We start from the raw sequence: 16,664 nt of genomic DNA on the forward strand, positions 1-16,664 counted from the left end.
CAAACAGTTTACGTTTTGATCGTTCCCTGGAAAACCTGTAAAAGTTTCCGATGCACATCTGGAGGCATTCTGTAATCTGTGGACTAACAGAGTGTTGGTGAAACACAGAAATTGCATCGGGATTCAATACAACAGTCACCATGCGCACTTTCCTCCATGGGAGTAATGTCTGTAACAGTCTACGCTTTGATCGTTCCCTGCAAGACCAGTAGTAGTTTCCGATGCACATCTGGAGGCATTCTGTAATCTGTGGACCTTCAAAGTGTTTATGAAACACAGGAATTGCCACGAGATTGAATACAGCAGTCAACTATGCGCACTTTCCTCCTTGGGAGTAATGTCTCAAACAGTCTACGCTTTGAACGTTCCCTGGAAGACCAGTATTAGTTTCCGATGCACATCTGGAGAAATTCTGTAATCTGTAACCTATCTGAGTGTTGATGAAACACAGAAATTGCATCGGGATTGAATACAACAGACACCATGCAAACTTTCCTCCATGGGAGTAATGTCTCTAACAGTCTACGCTTTGATCGTTAGCTGCAAGACCAGTAGTAGTTTCCGATGCACATCTGGAGGCATTCTGCAATCTGTTGACCTTCAAAGTGTTGATGAAACACAGAAATTGCCTCGGGATTGGTTACAACAGTCACCATGCGCACTTTCCTCTTTGGGAGTAATGTCTCTAACAGTCTACGCTTTGATCGTTTCCTGGAACACCAGGGTAGTTTCCGATGCACATCTGAAGGCCTTCTGCAATCTGTTGACCTTCAAAGTGTTGATGAAACATAGAAATTGCCTCGGGATTGAATACAACAGTCACCATTCGCACTTTCCTCTATAGGAGTAATGTCTCTAACAGTCTACGCTTTGCTCGTTTCCTGGAACACCAGTAGTAGTTTCCGATGCACATCTGGAGGCATTCTGTAATCAGTGGACCTTCAAAGTGTTGAAGAGACACAGAAATTGCATCGGGATTGAATACAACAGTCGCCATGCGCAAATTTCTTAAATGGGAGTAACGTCTCAAACAGTCTAGGACTTGATCGTTCCCTGTAAGAGCAGTAGTAGTTTCCGATGCACGTCTGGAGGCATTCTGTAATCTGTGGACCTTCAAAGTGTTGATGAGAAACAGAAATTGCATCTTGATTGAATACAACAGTCAACATGCGCACTTCCCTAAATGGGAGTAATGTCTCAAACAGTTTACGCTTTGATCGTTCCCTGGAAGTCCAGTAGTAGTTTCCGATGCTCAACTGAAGACATTCTGTAATGTGTGGACTATCAGAGTGTTGATGAAACACAGAAATTGCAATTAGGATTGAATACAACATTCACCATGCGCACTTTCCTCCATGGGAGTAATGTCCCAAACCGTTTATGTTTTGATCGTTCCCTGGAAGACCTGTAGTAGTTTCCGATGCACATCTCGAGGCATTCTGTTATCTGTGGACTATCAGAGTGTTGTTGAAACACAGAAATTGCATCGGGATTGAATACAACAGTCACCATGCGCACTTTCCTACATGGGGGTAATGTCACAAAAATTCTACGCTTTGATCGTAACCTGGAAGACCAGAAGTAGTTTCCGATGCACATCTGGAAGCATTCTGTAGTCTGTGGACTATCAGAGTGTTGATGAAACACAGAAATTGCATCGGGATTGAATACAACAGTCACCATACGCACTTTCCTCCATGGGAGTAAAGTCTCAAACAGTTTACGCTTTGATCGTTCCCTGGAAGACCAGTAGTAGTTTCCGATGCACATCTGGGGTCATTCTGTAATGTGTGGACTACGTGATTCTTGATGAAACCCAGAAATTGCAAACAGGATTGAATACAACAGTCACCATGCGCACATTCCTCCATGGGAGTAATGTCTCAAACAGTTTACGTTTTGATCGTTCCCTGGAATACCTGTAGTAGTTTCCGATTCACATCTGGAGGCATTCTGTAATCTGTGGACTAACAGAGTGTTGATGAAACACAGAAATTGCATCGGGATTGAATACAACAGTCACCATATGCACTTTCCTCCATGGGAGTAATCTCTCAAACAGTCTACGCTTTGATCGTTCCCTGGAAGACCAGTAGTAGTTTCCGATGCACATCTGGCGGCATTCTCTAATCTGTAACCTATCTGAGTGTTGATGAAACACAGAAATTGCATCGGGATTGAATACAACAGACACCATGCAAATTTTCCTCCACGGGAGTAATGTCTCATACAGTTTACCTTCTGATCGTTCCCTGGAAGACCTGTAGTAGTTTCCGATGCACATCTGGAGGCATTCCGCAATCTGTGGACTAACAGAGTGTTGTTGAAACACAGAAATTGCATCGGGGTTGAATACAACAGTCACCATGCGCACTTTCCTCCATGGGAGTAATGTCTCTAACAGTCTACGCTTTGATCGTTTCCTGGAACACCAGTAGTAGTTTCCGATGCACATCTGGAGGCATACTGTAATCAGTCGATCTTCAAGGTGTTGATGAGACACAGAAGTTGCATCGGGTTAGAATACAACAGTCACCATGGGCAATTTTCATAAATGGGAGTAATGTCTCAAACAGTCTAGGATTTGATCGTTCCCTGGAAAGCAGTAGTAGTTTCCGATGCACATCTGGAGGCATTCTGTAATCTGTGGACCTTCAAAGTGTTGATGAGACACAGAAATTGCATCGGGATTGAATACAGCAGTCACCATGCGCACTTTCCTACATGGGAGTAATGTCTCATACAGTTTACCTTCTGATCGTTCCCTGGAAGACCTGTAGTAGTTTCCGATGCACATCTGGAGGCATTCCGCAATCTGTGGACTAACAGAGTGTTGTTGAAACACAGAAATTGCATCGGGGTTGAATACAACAGTCACCATGCGCACTTTCCTCCATGGGAGTAATGTCTCTAACAGTCTACGCTTTGATCGTTCCCTGCAAGACCAGTAGTAGTTTCCGATGCACATCTGGAGGCATTCTGTAATCTGTGGACTATCAGAGTGTTGTTGAAACACAGAAATTGCATCGGGATCGAATACAACAGACACCATGCGCACTTTCCTCCATGGGAATAATGTCTCAAACAGTCTATGATTTGATCGTACCCTGGATGAGCAGGAGTAGTTTCCGATGCACATCTGGAGGCATTCTGTAATCTGTGGACTATCAGAGTGTTGTTGAAACACGGATATTGCATCGGGATTGAATACAACAGTCACCATGCGAACTTTCCTCCATTGGAGAAATGTCTCAAACTGTCTACGCTTTGATCGTTTCCTGGAACACCAGTAGTAATTTCCGATGCACATCTGGAGGCATTCTGTAATCTGTGGACCTTCAAAGTGTTGATGAGACACAGAAATTGCATCGGGATTGAATACAACAGTCACCATGCGCACTTCCCTCCATGGGAGTAATGTCTCAAACCGTTTACGCTATGATCGTTCCCTGAAAGACCAGTAGTTGTTTCCGATGAACATCTGGGTTCATTCTGTAATGTGTGGACTATCAGAGTGTTGTTGAAACACAGAAATTGCATCGGGATTGAATACAACAGTCACCATGCGCAATTTTCTCAAATGGGAGTAATGTCTCAAACAGTCTACGCTTTGATTGTTCCCTTTAAGACCAGTAGTAGTTTCCGATGCACATCTGTAGGCATTCTGTTATCTTTTGACTATCAGAGTGTTGTTGAAACACAGAAATTCCACCGGGGTTGAATACAACAGTCACTATGCGCACTTTGCTGCATGGGATTAATGTCTCAAACTGTCTAGGCTTTGATCGTTCCCTGGATGACCAGGAGTAGTTTCCGATGCACATCTGGATTCATTCTGTAATCTGTGGACTATCAGGGTGTTGATGAAACACAGAAATTGCATCGGAACTGAATACAACAGACACCATGCAAACTTTCCTCCATGGGAGTAATGTCTCAAACAGTCTACGCTTTGATCATTCCCTGCAAGACCAGTAGTAGTTTCCGATGCACATCTGGAGGCATTATGCAATCTGTGGACCTTCAAAGTGATGATGAAACACAGAAATTGCCTCGGGATTGAATACAACAGTCACCATGCGCACTTTCCTATATGGGAGTAATGTCTCAAACAGTCTACGGTTTAAACGTTTCCTGGAAGACCAGTAGTAGTTTCCAATGCACATCTGGAGGTATTCTGTAATCTGTGGACCTTGGAAGTGTTGATGAAACATAGAAATTGCCTCGGGATTGAATACAACAGTCATCATGCGCATTTTCCATCATGGGAGTAATGTCTCAAAATGTCTACGCTTTGATCGTTCCCTGGAAGACCAGTAGTAGTATCCGATGCACATCTGGGGACATTCTGTAATGTGTGGACTATCAGAGTGTTGATGAAACACAGAAATTGCAATCAGGATTGAATACAACAGTCACCATGCGCACTTTTCACCATGGGAGTAATGTCTCAAACAATTTACGCTTTGATCGTTCCCTGGAAGGCCAGTAGTAGTTTCCGATGCACATCTGGAGGCATTCTGTAATCTGTGGACCTTCAAATTGTTGATGACACACAGAAATTGCCTCGGGATTGAATACAACAGTCACCATGCGCACTTTCCTCCATGGGAGTAATGTTTCAAACCGTTTACGCTTTGATCGTTCCCTGGAAGACCAGTAGTTGTTTCCCAGGAACATCTGGTTTCATTCTGTAATGTGTGGACTATCAGAGTGTTGTTGAAACACAGAAATTGCATCGGGATTGAATACAACAGTCACCATGCGCACTTGGCTCCAGAGGAGTAATGTCTCTAACAATTTACGCTTTGATCGTTCCCTGGATGACCAGTAGTAGTTTCCGATGCACATCTGGAGGCATTCTGTAATCTGTGGACTACCAGAGTGCTGTTGAAACACAGAAATTGCATCGGGATTGAATACAACAGTCACCATGCGAACTTTCCTCCATGGGAGTAAAGTCTCAAACTGTCTAATCTCTGATCGTTTCCTGGAAGACCAGTAGTAGTTTCCGATGCACATCTGGAGGCATTCTGTAATGTGTGGACTATCAGAGTGTTGATGAAGCACAGAAATTGCATCAGGATTGAATACAACAGTCACCATGCTCACTTTCCCCCATGGGAGTAATGTCTCAAACAGTTTACGCTTCGATCGTTCCCTGACGACCTGTAGTAGTTTCCGATGCACATATGGAGGCATTCTGTAACCTGTGGACTATCAGAGTGTTGTTGAAACACAAAAATTGCATCGGGATTGAATACAACAGTCACCATGCGCAATTTTCCTAAATGGGAGTAATGTCTCAAACACTCTACGCTTTGATCGTTCCCTGGACGACCTGTAGTAGTTTCCGATGCACATCTGGAGGCATTCTATAACCTGTGGACTAACAGAGTGTTGATGAAACACAGAAATTGCATCGGGATTGAATACAACAGTCACCATGCGCACTTTCCTCCATGGGAGTAATGTCTCAAACTGTCTCCGCTTTAATCGTTTCCTGCAAGACCAGTCGTAGTTTACGATGCACATCTGGAGGCATTCTGTATCTGTGGACTATAAGAGTGTTGTTGAAACACAAAAATTGCATCGGGATTGAATACAACAGTCATCATGCGCAGATTTCCTAAATGGGAGTAATGTCTCAAACACTCTACGCTTTGATCGTTCCATTTAAGACCAGTAGTAGTTTCCGATGCAGATCTGGAGGCATTCTGTAATCTGTAAACTATCAGAGTGTTGTTCAAACACAGAAATTTCATCGGGATTGAATACAACAGTCACCATGCGCACTTTCCTCCTTGAGAGTAATGTCTCAAACAGTCTACACTTTGATCGTTTCCTGCAAGACGAGTAGTAGTTTACGATGCACATCTGGAGGCATTCTGTAATCTGTGGACTATCAGAGTGTTGTTGAAACACAGAAATTGCATTGGGATTGAATACAACAGTCACCATGCGCAATTTTCCTAAATGGGAGTAATGTCTCAAACACTCTATGCTTTGATCGTTCCCTGGAAGACCTGTAGTAGTTTCCGATGCACATCTGGAGGCATTCTATAACCTGTGGACTAACAGAGTGTTGATAAAACACAGAAATTGCATCGGGATTGAATACAACAGTCACCATGCGCACTTTCCTCCATGGGAGTAATGACGCAAGCATTCTACGCTTTGATCGTTCCCTGGAAGACCAGTAGTAGTTTCCGATGGACATCTGGAGGCATTCTGTAGTCTGTGGACTATCAGAGTGTTGATAAAACACAGAAATTGCTTCGGGATTGAATACAACAGTCACCATGCGCACTTTCCTCCATGGGAGCAATGTCTCAAACAGTTTACGCTTTGATCGTTTCCTGGAAGACCAGTAGTAGTTTCCGATGCACATCTGGGGACATTCTGTAATGTGTGGACTATCAGAGTGTTGATGAAACACAGAAATTGCATCAGGATTGAATACAACAGTCACCTTGCTCACTTTCCCCCATGGGAGTAATGTCTCAAACAGTTTACGCTTTGATCGTTCCCTGGACGACCTGTAGTAGTTTCCGATGCACATCTGGAGGCATTCTGTAACCTGTGGACTAACAGAGTGTTGATGAAACACAGAAATTGCATCGGGATTGAATACAACGGTCACCATGCGCACTTTCCTCCATGGGAGTAATGTCTCAAACAGTCTCCGCTTTGATCGTTTCCTGCAAGACCAGTAGTAGTTTACGATGCACATCTGGAGGCATTCTGTAATCTGTGGACTATAAGAGTGTTGTTGAAACACAAAAATTGCATCGGGATTTGATACAACAGTCATCATGCGCAATTTTCCTAAATGGGAGTAATGTCTCAAACCCTCTACGCTTTGATCGTTCCCTTTCAGACCAGTAGTAGTTTCCGATGCAGATCTGGAGGCATTCTGTAATCTGTAAACTATCAGAGTGTTGTTCAAACACTGAAATTTCATCGGGATTGAATACAACAGTCACCATGCGCACTTTCCTCCTTGAGAGTAATGTCTCAAACAGTCTACACTTTGATCGTTTCCTGCAAGACGAGTAGTAGTTTACGATGCACATCTGGAGGCATTCTGTAATCTGTGGACTATCAGAGTGTTGTTGAAACACAGGAATTGCATCGGGATTGAATACAAAAGTCACCATGCGCAATTTTCCTAAATGGGAGTAATGTCTCAAACACTCTATGCTTTGATCGTTCCCTGGAAGACCAGTAGTAGTTTCCGATGCACATGTGGAGCCATTCTGTAATCTGTGGACTACCAGAGTGCTGTTGAAACACAGAAATTGCATCGTTATTGAATACAACAGTCACCATGCGAACTTTCCTCCACGGGAGTAATGTCTCAAACTGTCTAATATTTGAACATTTCCTGGAAGACCAGTAGTAGTTTCCGATGCACATCTGGAGGCATTCTGTAATCTGTGGACCTTCAAAGTGTTGATGAAACTCAGAAATTGCATCGGGATTGAATACAACAGTCACCATGCGCACTTTCCTACATGGGAGTAATGTCGCAAGCATTCTACGCTTTGATCGTTCCCTGGAAGACCAGTAGTAGTTTCCGATGGACATCTGGAGGTATTCTGTAGTCTGTGGACTATCAGCTTGTTGATAAAACACAGAAATTGCATCGGGATTGAATACAACAGTCAAAATGCGCACTTTCCTCCATGGGAGTAATGTCGCAAGCATTCTACGCTTTGATCGTTCCCTGGAAGACCAGTAGTAGTTTCCGATGGACATCTGGATGCATTCTGTAGGCTGTGGACTATCAGAGTGTTGATAAAACACAGAAATTGCTTCGGGATTGAATACAACAGTCACCATGCGCACTTCCCTCCATGGGAGTGATGTCTCAAACAGTTTACGCTTTGATCGTTCCCTGGACGACCTGTAGTAGTTTCCGATGCACATCTGGAGGCATTCTGTAATCTGTGGACTAACAGAGTGTTGATGAAACACAGAAATTGCATCGAGATTGAATACAACAGTCACCATGCGCACTTTCCTCCATGGGAGTAATGTCTCAAACAGTCTACGCTTTGATCGTTCCCTGGAAGACAAGTATTAGTTTCCGATGCACATCTGGTGTCATTCTGTAATCTGTGGACTATCAGAGAGTTGATGAAACACAGAAATTGCATCGGGATTGAATACAACAGTCACCATGCGCAATTTCCTTCATGGGAGTAATGTCTCAAACAGTTTACGCTTTGATCTTTAGCTGGAAGACCTGTAGTAGTTTCCGATTCACATCTGGAGGCATTCTGTAATCTGTGGACTATCGGAGTGTTGATGAAACACAGAAATTGCATCGGGATTGAATACAACAGTCACCATGCGCACTTTCCTCGATGGGAGTAATGTCTCAAACAGTTTACTCATTGATCATTCCCTGGAAGACCAGTAGTAGTTTCCGATGCTCATCTGGGGGCATTCTGTAATGTGTGGACTACCAGAGTGCTGTTGAAACAGAGAAATTGCATCGGGATTGAATAAAACAGTCACCATGCGAACTTTCCTCCATGGGAGTAATGTCTCAAACTGTCTAATATTTGATCGTTTCCTGGAAGACAAGTAGTAGTTTCCGATGCACATATGGAGGCATTCTGTAATCTGTGGACCTTCAAAGTGTTGATGAAACACAGTAATTGCATCGGGATTGAATACAACAGTCACCATGCGCACTTTCCACCTTGAGAGTAATGCCTCAAACAGTCTACACTTTGATCGTTTCCTGCAAGACCAGTAGTAGTTTACGATGCACATCTATAGGCATTCTGTAATCTGTGGACTATCAGAGTGTTGTTGAAACACAGAAATTGCATCGGGATTGAATACAACAGTCACCATGCGCAATTTTCCTAAATGGGAGTAATGTCTCAAACTTTTTACGCTTTGATCGTTCCCTGGAAGACCAGTAGTAGTTTCCGATGCACATCTGGAGGCATTCTGTAATCTGTGGACTATCAGCGTGTTGATAAAACACAGAAATTGCATCGGTATTGAATACAACAGTCACGATGCGAACTTTCCTCCATGGGAGTAATGTCTCAAACAGTCTACGCTTTGATCGTTCCCTGGAAGACCAGTAGTAGTTTCCGATGGACATCTGGAGGCATTCAGTAGTGTGTGGACTATCAGAGTGTTGATGAAACACAGAAATTGCATCGGGATTGAATACAACAGTCACCATGCGCACTTTCCTCGATGGGAGTAATGTCTCAAACAGTCTACGCTTTGATCTTTCCCTGGAAGACAAGTATTAGTTTCCGATGCACATCTGGTGTCATTCTGTAATCTGTGGACTATCAGAGAGTTGATGAAACACAGTAATTGCATCGGGATTGAATACAACAGTCACCATGCGCAATTTCCTCTATGGGAGTAATGTCTCAAACAGTTTACGCTCTGATCTTTCCCTGGAAGACCTGTAGTAGTTTCCGATGCACATCTGGGGGCATTCTGTAATGTGTGGACTACCAGAGTGCTGTTGAAACAGAGAAATTGCATCGGGATTGAATACAACAGTCACCATGCGCACTATCCTCCATGGGAGTAATGTCTTAAACAGTCTACGCTTTGATCGTTCCCTGGAAGGCCAGTAGTAGTTTCCGATGGACATCTGGAGGCATTCAGTAGTGTGTGGACTATCAGAGTGTTGATGAAACACAGAAATTTCATCAGGATTGAATACAACAGTCACCATGCGCACTTTCCATCATTGGAGTAATGTCTCAAACAGTTTACGCTTTGATCGTTACCTGGACGACCTGTAGTAGTTTCCGATGCACATCTCGAGGCATTCTGTAGTCTGTGGACTAACAGAGTGTTGATGAAACAGAGAAATTACATCAGGATTGAATACCAGAGTCACCATGCGCACTTTCCTCCATGGGAGTAATGTTTCAAACCGTTTACGCTTTCATCGTTCCCTGGAAGACCAGTAGTTGTTTCCGAGGAACATCTGGGTTCATTCTGTAATGTGTGGAATATCAGAGTGTTGTTGAAACACAGAAATTGCATCGGGATTGAATACAACGGTCACCATGCGCACTTTGCTCCACAGGAGTAATGTTTTTAACAATCTACGCTTTGATCGTTACCTTGAAGACCAGTAGTAGTTTCCGATGCACATCTGGAGGCATTCTGTAATCTGTGGACTAAAAGAGTGCTGTTGAAACACAGAAATTGCATCGGGATTGAATACAACAGTCACCATGCGAACTTTCCTCCATGGGAGTAATGTCTCAAACTGTCTAATCTTTGATCGTCTCCTGGAAGACCAGTAGTAGTTTCAGATGCACATCTGGAGGCATTCTGTAATCTGTGGACTATCGGAGTGTTGATAAAACACAGAAATTGTTTCGGGATTGAATACAACAGTCACCATGCGCACTTTCCTCCATGGGAGTAATGTCTCAAACAGTTTACGCTTTGATCGTTACCTGGAAGACCAGTAGTAGTTTCCGATGCACATCTGGAGGCATTCTGTAATCTGTGGACTATCAGAGTGTTGATTAAACACAGAAATTGCACTGGGATTGAATACAACAGTCACCATGCGCACTTTCCTCCATGGGAGTAATGCCTCAAACAGTTTACGCTTTGATCATTCCCTGGAAGACCTGTAGTAGTTTGCGGTGCATATCTGGGCTCTTTCTGTAATGTGTGGACTATCAGAGTGTTGATGAAACACAGAAATTGCATCGGGATTGAATACAACAGTCACCATGCGCACTTTCCCCCATGGGAGTAATGCCTCAAATAGTCTACGCTTTGATCGTTCCCTGGAAGACAAGTATTAGTTTCCGATGCACATCTGGTGTCATTCTGTAATCTGTGGACTATCAGAGAGTTGATGAAACACAGAAATTGAATCGGGATTGAATACAACAGTCACCATGCGCACTTTCCTAGATGGGATTAATGTCTCAAACAGTTTACGCTTTGATCGTTCGCTGGAAGACCTGTAGTAGTTTCCGATTCACATCTGGAGGCATTCTGTAATCTGTGGACTATCGGAGTGTTGATGAAACACAGAAATTGCATCGGGATTGAATACAAAAGTCACCATGCGCACTTTCCTCCATGGGAGTAATGTCTCAAACAGTCTATGCTTTGATCGTTCCCTGGAAGACAAGTATTAGTTTCCGATGCACATCTGGTGTCATTCTGTAATCTGTGGACTATCAGAGAGTTGATGAAACACAGAAAGTGCATCGGAATTGTATACAACAGTCACCATGCGCACTTTCCTCATTGGGAGTAATGTCTCAAACAGTTTACGCTTTGATCGTTCCCTGGAAGACCTGTAGTAGTTTCCGATTCACATCTGGAGGCATTCTGTAATCTGTGGACTATCAGAGTGTTGATGAAACAAAGAAATTACATCAGGATTGAATACAAGAGTCACCATGCGCACTTTCCTCCATGGGAGTAATGTTTCAAACCGTTTAAACTTTGATCGTTCCCTGGAAGACCAGTAGTTGTTTCCGAGGAACATCTGGGTTCATTCTGTAATGTGTGGACTATCAGAGTGTTGTTGAAACACAGAAATTGCATCGGGATTGAATACAACGGTCACCATGCGCACTTTGCTCCACAGGAGTAATGTCTCTAACAATCTACGCTTTGATCGTTACCTTGAAGACCAGTAGTAGTTTCCGATGCACATCTGGAGGCATTCTGTAATCTGTGGACTAAAAGGGTGCTGTTGAAACACAGAAATTGCGTCGGGATTGAATACAACAGTCACCATGCGAACTTTCCCCATGGGAGTAATGTCTCAAACTGTCTAATCTTTGATCGTTTCCTGGAAGACCAGTAGTAGTTTCAGATGCACATCTGGAGGCATTCTGTAATCTGTGGACTATCGGAGTGTTGATGAAACACAGAAATTGCATCGGGATTGAATACAACAGTCACCACGCGCACTTACCTATATGGGAGTAATGTCTCAAACAGTTTACGCATTGATCATTCCCTGGAAGACCATTATTAGTTTCCGATGCACATCTGGGTCCATTCTGTAATGTGTGGACTACCTGAGTGCTGTTGAAACAGATGAATTGCATCGGGATTGAATACAACAGTCACCATGCGAACTTTCCTCCATGGGAGTAATGTTTAGAACTGTCTAATATTTGATCGTTTCCTGGAAGACGAGTAGTAGTTTCCGATGCACATCTGGAGGCATTAAGTAATCTGTGGACCTACAAAGTGTTGATGAAACACAGAAATTGCATCGGTATTGAATACAACAGTCACGATGCGAACTTTCCTCCATGGGAGTAATGTCTCAAACAGTCTACGCTTTGATCGTTCCCTGGAAGACCAGTAGTAGTTTCCGATGGACATCTGGAGGCATTCAGTAGTGTGTGGACTATCAGAGTGTTGATGAAACACAGAAATTGCATCGGGATTGAATACAACAGTCACCATGCGCACTTTCCTCGATGGGAGTAATGTCTCAAACAGTCTACGCTTTGATCTTTCCCTGGAAGACAAGTATTAGTTTCCGATGCACATCTGGTGTCATTCTGTAATCTGTGGACTATCAGAGAGTTGATGAAACACAGTAATTGCATCGGGATTGAATACAACAGTCACCATGCGCAATTTCCTCTATGGGAGTAATGTCTCAAACAGTTTACGCTCTGATCTTTCCCTGGAAGACCTGTAGTAGTTTCCGATGCACATCTGGGGGCATTCTGTAATGTGTGGACTACCAGAGTGCTGTTGAAACAGAGAAATTGCATCGGGATTGAATACAACAGTCACCATGCGCACTATCCTCCATGGGAGTAATGTCTTAAACAGTCTACGCTTTGATCGTTCCCTGGAAGGCCAGTAGTAGTTTCCGATGGACATCTGGAGGCATTCAGTAGTGTGTGGACTATCAGAGTGTTGATGAAACACAGAAATTTCATCAGGATTGAATACAACAGTCACCATGCGCACTTTCCATCATTGGAGTAATGTCTCAAACAGTTTACGCTTTGATCGTTACCTGGACGACCTGTAGTAGTTTCCGATGCACATCTCGAGGCATTCTGTAGTCTGTGGACTAACAGAGTGTTGATGAAACAGAGAAATTACATCAGGATTGAATACCAGAGTCACCATGCGCACTTTCCTCCATGGGAGTAATGTTTCAAACCGTTTACGCTTTCATCGTTCCCTGGAAGACCAGTAGTTGTTTCCGAGGAACATCTGGGTTCATTCTGTAATGTGTGGAATATCAGAGTGTTGTTGAAACACAGAAATTGCATCGGGATTGAATACAACGGTCACCATGCGCACTTTGCTCCACAGGAGTAATGTTTTTAACAATCTACGCTTTGATCGTTACCTTGAAGACCAGTAGTAGTTTCCGATGCACATCTGGAGGCATTCTGTAATCTGTGGACTAAAAGAGTGCTGTTGAAACACAGAAATTGCATCGGGATTGAATACAACAGTCACCATGCGAACTTTCCTCCATGGGAGTAATGTCTCAAACTGTCTAATCTTTGATCGTCTAATGGAAGACCAGTAGTAGTTTCAGATGCACATCTGGAGGCATTCTGTAATCTGTGGACTATCGGAGTGTTGATAAAACACAGAAATTGTTTCGGGATTGAATACAACAGTCACCATGCGCACTTTCCTCCATGGGAGTAATGTCTCAAACAGTTTACGCTTTGATCGTTACCTGGAAGACCAGTAGTAGTTTCCGATGCACATCTGGAGGCATTCTGTAATCTGTGGACTATCAGAGTGTTGATTAAACACAGAAATTGCACTGGGATTGAATACAACAGTCACCATGCGCACTTTCCTCCATGGGAGTAATGCCTCAAACAGTTTACGCTTTGATCATTCCCTGGAAGACCTGTAGTAGTTTGCGGTGCATATCTGGGCTCTTTCTGTAATGTGTGGACTATCAGAGTGTTGATGAAACACAGAAATTGCATCGGGATTGAATACAACAGTCACCATGCGCACTTTCCCCCATGGGAGTAATGCCTCAAATAGTCTACGCTTTGATCGTTCCCTGGAAGACAAGTATTAGTTTCCGATGCACATCTGGTGTCATTCTGTAATCTGTGGACTATCAGAGAGTTGATGAAACACAGAAATTGAATCGGGATTGAATACAACAGTCACCATGCGCACTTTCCTAGATGGGATTAATGTCTCAAACAGTTTACGCTTTGATTGTTCGCTGGAAGACCTGTAGTAGTTTCCGATTCACATCTGGAGGCATTCTGTAATCTGTGGACTATCGGAGTGTTGATGAAACACAGAAATTGCATCGGGATTGAATACAAAAGTCACCATGCGCACTTTCCTCCATGGGAGTAATGTCTCAAACAGTCTATGCTTTGATCGTTCCCTGGAAGACAAGTATTAGTTTCCGATGCACATCTGGTGTCATTCTGTAATCTGTGGACTATCAGAGAGTTGATGAAACACAGAAAGTGCATCGGAATTGTATACAACAGTCACCATGCGCACTTTCCTCATTGGGAGTAATGTCTCAAACAGTTTACGCTTTGATCGTTCCCTGGAAGACCTGTAGTAGTTTCCGATTCACATCTGGAGGCATTCTGTAATCTGTGGACTATCAGAGTGTTGATGAAACAAAGAAATTACATCAGGATTGAATACAAGAGTCACCATGCGCACTTTCCTCCATGGGAGTAATGTTTCAAACCGTTTAAACTTTGATCGTTCCCTGGAAGACCAGTAGTTGTTTCCGAGGAACATCTGGGTTCATTCTGTAATGTGTGGACTATCAGAGTGTTGTTGAAACACAGAAATTGCATCGGGATTGAATACAACGGTCACCATGCGCACTTTGCTCCACAGGAGTAATGTCTCTAACAATCTACGCTTTGATCGTTACCTTGAAGACCAGTAGTAGTTTCCGATGCACATCTGGAGGCATTCTGTAATCTGTGGACTAAAAGGGTGCTGTTGAAACACAGAAATTGCGTCGGGATTGAATACAACAGTCACCATGCGAACTTTCCCCATGGGAGTAATGTCTCAAACTGTCTAATCTTTGATCGTTTCCTGGAAGACCAGTAGTAGTTTCAGATGCACATCTGGAGGCATTCTGTAATCTGTGGACTATCGGAGTGTTGATGAAACACAGAAATTGCATCGGGATTGAATACAACAGTCACCACGCGCACTTACCTATATGGGAGTAATGTCTCAAACAGTTTACGCATTGATCATTCCCTGGAAGACCATTATTAGTTTCCGATGCACATCTGGGTCCATTCTGTAATGTGTGGACTACCTGAGTGCTGTTGAAACAGATGAATTGCATCGGGATTGAATACAACAGTCACCATGCGAACTTTCCTCCATGGGAGTAATGTTTAGAACTGTCTAATCTTTGATCGTTTCCTGGAAGACGAGTAGTAGTTTCCGATGCACATCTGGAGGCATTATGTAATCTGTGGACCTACAAAGTGTTGATGAAACACAGAAATTGCATCGGGATTGAATACAACAGTCACCATGCGCACTTTCCTCCATGGAAGTAATAGCGCAAGCATTCTACGCTTTGATCGTTCCCTGGAAGACAAGTATTAGTTTCCGATGCACATCTGGATACATTCTGTAATGTGTGGACTATCAGAGTGTTGATAAATCACAGAAATTGCATCGGGATTGAATACAACAGTCGCCATGCGCACTTTCCTCCATGGGAGTAATGTCTCAAACACTTTTCGCTTTGATCGTTCCCTGGAAGACCAGTAGTAGTTTCCGATGCACGTCTGGGGACATTCTGTAATGTGTGGACTATCAGAGAGTTGATGAAACACAGAAATTGCATCGGGATTGAAAACAACAGTCACCATGCGCACTTTCCTCCATGGCAGTAATGTCTCTAACAGTTTACGATTTCATCGTTCCCTGGAAGACCAGTAGTAGTTTCCGGTGCACATCTGGGGGCCTTCTGTATTGTGTGGACTATCAGAGTGTTGATGAAACACAGAAAATGCATCAGGATTGGATACAACAGTCACCATGCGCACTTTCCCCCATGGCAGTAATGTCTCTAACACTTTACGATTTGATCGATCCCTGGAAGACCAGTAGTAGTTTCCGATGCACATCTGTGGGCATTCTGTAATGTGTGGACTATCACAGTATTGATGAAACACAGAAATTGCATCGGGATTGAATACAACAGTCACCATGCGCACTTTCCTCCATGGGAGTAATGTCTCAAACAGTCTATGCTTTGATCGTTCCCTGGAAGACAAGTATTAGTTTCCGATGCACATCTGGTGTCATTCTGTAATCTGTGGACTATCAGAGAGTTGATGAAACACAGAAAGTGCATCGGAATTGTATACAAAAGTCACCATGCTCACTTTCCTCATTGGGAGTAATGTCTCAAACAGTTTACGCTTTGATCGTTCCCTGGAAGACCTGTAGTAGTTTCCGATTCACATCTGGAGACATTCTGTAATCTGTGGACTATCAGAGTGTTGATGAAACAAAGAAATTACATCAGGATTGAATACAAGAGTCACCATGCGCACTTTCCTCCATGGGAGTAATGTTTCAAACCGTTTACGCTTTGATCGTTCCCTGGAAGACCAGTAGTTGTTTCCGAGGAACATCTGGGTTCATTC

The sequence above is a fragment of the Schistocerca gregaria genome, unplaced genomic scaffold (genome assembly GCF_023897955.1).
Source record: "Schistocerca gregaria isolate iqSchGreg1 unplaced genomic scaffold, iqSchGreg1.2 ptg000066l, whole genome shotgun sequence".
Lineage (NCBI taxonomy): Eukaryota > Metazoa > Arthropoda > Insecta > Orthoptera > Acrididae > Schistocerca > Schistocerca gregaria.